The following is a 6,000-nucleotide window of genomic DNA, read 5'->3' on the forward strand; positions in this document are numbered from 1 at the left end:
CATCTAAACAGGCATGTTAAGGTAGATAACTGTACTAAATGGGAGAACTGAGGAATGTTATGAAATATCTGTCAAAGAGAGGGATCAATATTGGGCAGGAAGGTTGTATGGAAAAGAAAATGAATGAGTTGTTACAAAAGGTCATGTTTGTTTGGACCTCTTGTCAGAAATAAAGGTGAAGGATGCCTAGAACATGTTCTATGTATGGTACATATGAATGCCTACCCATGAATATTTCTTTTGCAAAAGGGATGCTATGAGTTGGAGAGTGTTATCTCATGATTATAGAGAAATAGGATCATATTTACCCTTAAAAGTGTATGTTATTTTCCATTTTTTAAAGAAGCTCTACACCCAATGTGGAGCTTGAACTGACAAGAGGTCCAAGCAAGTATGAGTCTTTTTCAAGATCAAGAGTCACATGCTCTACTGACTGGGCCGGCCAGGTGCCCCTGTTATTGTCAAAATTTTTTTTTATGATAGTCACACAAAGAGAGAGAGAGAGAGGCAGAGACACAGGCAGAGGGAGAAGCAGGCTCCATGCACCGGGAGCCCAAAGTGGGATTCGATCCCAGGTCTCCAGGATCGCGCCCTGGGCCAAAGGCAGGCACCAAACCGCTGCGCCACCCAGGGATCCCTATTGTCAATTTTTTTTTTCCTATTGTCAATTTTTAAAAGGTGCAATAATGTTATTATGGTTACAGATTTTTTTTTTTAAAAAAAAACAAGAGTCCTCTAGGGGTGATGGGACTATTCTGTATCCTGAATGTAATGATGATTACATGAATCTATCCATATGTTAAAATTTATGAAACTAAACACACAGCAAAAGGGAAGTTTTACTGTATGTAAATTCAAAGATTAAAAATTTGAAAAGAGTCCTTACCTTTTAGAGACACATGTTGAAACATTCATGGGTGAAATGATACAAAATCTAGTATTTGCTTCAAATATGGGAGGGAGGGAAATGGTGGGGTGTCGATGAAACAAGATTGGCACCCCATGAGTTGATAATTGTTGAAACTGGGTTCATTATACTCTGCAGGATTCATTATGCTCTCTTCTCTCTTTCTGTTTATGTTCAAAGATTTTCATCATAAAAAATGAAAAATAAAAAGCATTGGTGGGCAACAATAAGGTTTCTTCCTGCTTTCATTACATGCTTAACAGAAGCTTATTTCTGATTTCCAGACTGGTGGCTCTCCCAAAGGGAAGGAGTTGTCTACACAGATGAAATGACAGGGAAAATACATCATCTTTCTATATAATTTATGCACATTTCATGATACGATAAATTATTTTTATGTATATAATCCAGCTGAGCTAATTACATTTTAAAAGTTATCTTTATATCAAATGGGAAACTAATAGCTACCATCTATTGAGCACCTGCTTATGATAGTCAGTAAAACAATCCTTCGAATAAATTATCTTAAATCTTTACACCTCCCCCAGAAGATGTTATTCCCATTTTACAAAAGAGAAAACCAAGGTTTAGGGAGGACAGACTACGTATCTAGCATAGTACAATTGGAATGTAAATTCTGACCTAATTCCAGAGACTGCCTCATATCCAATGGACAGTAGGACTTCTGGAGCCGATACTCTTCTGAGTGGGATAGCTTTTTCAAGTTCTGTGCCACTTCCACCTGCTTCTCTTCTAGCATCTGGAGCCTATAACCTTCTTCAGAGGACTCCTGAGAGCTACTGGGTCAGCTTTACCCCAGCCCAGAGAGCCAAAAGTACACAGAGCTTATATCCCTTTAAAGTGGTGCAAAGCTAGTGGTTCACTGCTCAGGGTACCAAAGTCTCTTGCTCTGATGGAGATAAACTCTGAGAAGCAGAACAGGCACCTGAAATCGCACACTTGCTCAGTGTCTCCCACTTCCCTGCCTTGCTTCCCCCCATCCCTCACTGGCTTTCCCTGGGAATGTTTGTTTAATAAGTCACTTGCTCATGATCCCCTCATGTCAGGGGCAACTTCTTGGGAGGCCAACCAAAGACAACTGCTTTTTCCTATTTCGATGCAGTTTCATTGCTAATAATTCCTTACCTAGGAAGCATTTATGAGAATGGTTATGTGTTTGCACATAGGTAAAGTCATAGATACTTAAATATTTATGTATGCAATCACTGCAGTAACTGGAAATAGGTCAAAGAAGCAGGGACAGGTATTACTTCTATAAAGATCACAGTGGCCTGTAATAAAAAGCTAAGGAATGTGCTCTCCTCTGCCACTTGTAACAGAGTTATATTAGAATGCGCTTCCAAATTGTGATCCATACCATTTGATGAACCAATACTGCTTTATCCCAGAAAGGTGGGAATAAGTGTTGGGAAGAGAGTCCGATAGTATGGGTTGAAGAGGAAAGAGAGGATGCTTTGAAAAGACTTAAAATCAGGTTGTAAATGCTTTAAAAACAACACAAGACTTTCCTGTGAGCCCCTTGCTGGAAAACAGATATTGCATTTATACAGAACAGAGCCCAATGTGTTGCATCCCCACTGAGAAAAGGATTTCAGTTTGGAAAGGATTCTTCTAGCCATCATGTTGTGTTATCCACACGAAATGTGGTTCCATATCTAAACTGGGGGATTAGTAGTTCAGCTTCATGACTTTGCAGTTCTGTGAGGCTGCAAGTTACTTCACGTCTTGGATCTTCTATTTCCTATCCTGTAAAATGGGACAGCAATAACAACCAGCCCATATTGTTGTCTTGAGAGTTGTATACATGATATGAATTCAATGAATGATCATTATTACTATTAGGGGAGCTGTAAATATTCTTCTTGGAATGTCTTTAGTAATGACATGGGGCTGGAGAGTTTGCAAGGCATGTTTGTTCACTGCTAGGGGCACCTTCTTTAGAAAGAAATATGTCAAAGGGCACCTGGGCGGTTCAGTTAGTGAAGCGTCTGCCTTCAGCTCAGGGTCCTGGGATCAAGCCCTGAGTCAGGCTCCCTGCTCAGTGAGAAATCTGATTCCCATCTCCCTCTGCCCCTCCAGCCTACTCATCTTCTCTCTCTCTCTCTCAAATAAATAAATAAAATATTTTAAATAAAGAAATCTAGCAAATCAAATACCCCTAGACAAAGTCAGAGCTTCCACAGCAATTTGTCCTCTATGATATATTGCTTTACCATGGGATATTCTGATTTTTCTGCTAACATGTCTCGCCCCATCACCATAAAGAGAACTCTTTGTGTGCCCTGGAAAATAGTTATGATGAATTGTTATGTGAAAAAGAAAAAAATTATCTAAATGATCATTATAACCCTGTAAAAATTATATGGATGCATACAAATAAGCACTAGAAGGGGATGCGGACATTTGAAAACAGGTTATTTTATTGCAGTGATGAACCTATGGATATTTTTAAAAAGATTTTATTTATTTGAGAGAGAGAGAGAGAGAGAGATAGCATAGGACGGGGGAAGGGCCAAGGGAGGGAAGAAGGAGAAGCTGACTCCCCGCTGAGCAAGGAGCCCATCGTGAGGCTCAATCAGGACCTTGGGATCAGGACCTGAGCTGAAGACAGACTCTAAACTGACTGAGCCAGTCACGCCCCCCAATTAAAAAAAAATAGCTTTCCATTAGTATTGCTATAATACTGTGTGTACATGTGAAGTTAAACAATATTTTTAAACTAAAAAAAGTAGGGGACCTTCCACTGTGTAACTATCTCAGGTTTTCACAAAACAATGGCTCTCAAGGTCCACTATGGCCAAGAGTTTGGTATTTTCCAGCTCCTAGGACCACACTCTGAGACTCCTGGGACAGCTCAGTAGCAATTGCTTATGTGTAACATCTATGCTGTCAAAATCCAGTCGAAAAGTGGTTACAATAAGGTAGAGTCTGGAGCTTGGTACCATCCTAGGGAAGCCTTGTGAAAGCATTGACCCCTAATTCTAAAAGTACTATTTAAACATTTATGGAATATCTGCTATGTGCCAGTGACTCTCCTAAGTGCTGGGGATGCAGAAGATGAACAGGACAATATTCTTGCCCTCAAGGGAGTTCAAAGCCTGACCCAGGGAGGGGAAACAGCAAGAAAACAACTATACTATAATATGGTAAATGCCAAGATAGTGCATGAAATAGGTGCTATGGGATGGTTAATTAGGGCGTGTTGGGACAAAGATTAGGAATGACTTTTAAAGTGGCTGAGGTCAAGAAGAGCTCAGTATAAGGGCGTGAAGAAATATCATTGAACACAAGAGGAAGTGTATCCTGGCCCCTCAAGATGCAGGAATCACAATTCCTAGATATCAAATACCTTAGGAAGTAAGGTGCCTGGCTGGCTCAGTCCATGGAGGGTGTGACTCTTGATCTCAGGGTTGTGAGTTCTAGGCCCATGTTGGGTATAGAGATTGCATAAAATTAAAATTAAAACAAACTAACTGGGCAGCCCCGGTGGCGCAGCGGTTTAGTGCTGCCTGCAGCCCGGGGTGTGATCCTGGAGACCCGGGATTGAGTCCCACGTCGGGCTCCCTGCATGGAGCCTGCTTCTCTCTCTGCCTGTGTCTCTGCCTCTCTTTCGCTCTCTCTGAATAAACAAACAAACAAACAAATAAATAAATAAATAATAAATAAATAAATCTTAAAAAAAAAATAAAACAAACTAACTAACTAATGGGGGCCCCTGGGTGGCTCAGTCAGTTAAGCATCTGCCTTTGGGTCAGGTCATGATCCTGGGGTCCTGGGCTCAAGCTCTGCATGGGGCTCCCTGCTCAGCAGGGAGCCTGCTTTTCCTCTTCCCTCTGCCTCTTCCCTCTCCCCCACTCATGGTCTCTCTCTCTTTCTCTCTCTCTCAAATGAATAAATAAAATCTTTAATTATTAGCTACTAGAGTAGCTACTAGAGTAGCTAATAGTTTCCCCATCTCTCTCTCTCATCTCCACTTCTTTGACACTTGTATTCTCTCTTGCAATAGATTACTAATCCCATTGCTCTTTTTTCACATGGTTCACCATGGCTTCCCTAGGATGGTAGCAAGCTCCAGACTCTATATGACATTCAGATCCAATACTTAGCAGTTAATAAGAGTCATTGGGTTCTAATTCCAAATTTCTGAGAAAGCGAGTATGTTAGGTGAGTCTTGAGTCAGTTCCATATATGTCGTTGGGAGCAGAGTCATGAAGTCCTTTGTCCGTTTACTCGGAAAGGGCCTTGGGGACAGACTTGCTGGCAAGGGGGCACTATGAAAGCAGGCAGGTTCGCTGACATTTCACCTTGGTGGGACTAGGACACTGTGATCAGGAAGGAGGTTGTGAGTTGAGTTTGGGGGTAACAGTGAAGGTTAGACTAGAATAAGATGTGGATTTCAAATATAATTAGGAGGTAGAGCCGATAAACTTGATTGGATAATAGAAGGAGGTTGTAAATTGAATCTCAGTCTAACACACAATTGCCTTAGCTCATCATATTTGTTAAGAAACCTTTTACGGTGCTTGGGTGGATGGTTAAGGGTCTGACTCTTGATTTCTGCTCAGGTCGTGATCTCAGGGTCCTGGGATAGAGCCAGGTGTCAGGCTCCGGGCTCAGTGTGGAGTCTGCTTGAGATTCTCTCCTTCTCCCTTTCTGGCCTTTTCCCCACTCACATGCTCTCTCTCTCTCTAAAATAAATAAATAAAATCTTTAAAAAAATAAACCTTTCAAACTTCACTGTCCTTGGAAAGATCAAGGTTTTTTCTACATACAAACCCAGGGAAGTCTCACCTACTTCAGCAACCATCCCTTGTGTTCATCACTAACCCCGACTGCACTAAGAGCAGTTATGGAAAAGAGTGTGATTCCTCAGAGGAATTTGAGAATTCCGTGTGTAGTCTAAGCTTTTTGCCACATAACGTATTCCAAGTCCTCACGCACGCGTGCGTGCACACACACACACACACACACACACACACACTGATGCATGAATGCAGCCCAAGAACTTCTACGGAATAATACAGGGCATTACAGAGCATTTCTGCCTGGTTATGCTTCTTTTATTTGTTTTG

This window comes from Canis aureus, chromosome 33 (assembly GCF_053574225.1).
Source record: "Canis aureus isolate CA01 chromosome 33, VMU_Caureus_v.1.0, whole genome shotgun sequence".
NCBI lineage: Eukaryota > Metazoa > Chordata > Mammalia > Carnivora > Canidae > Canis > Canis aureus.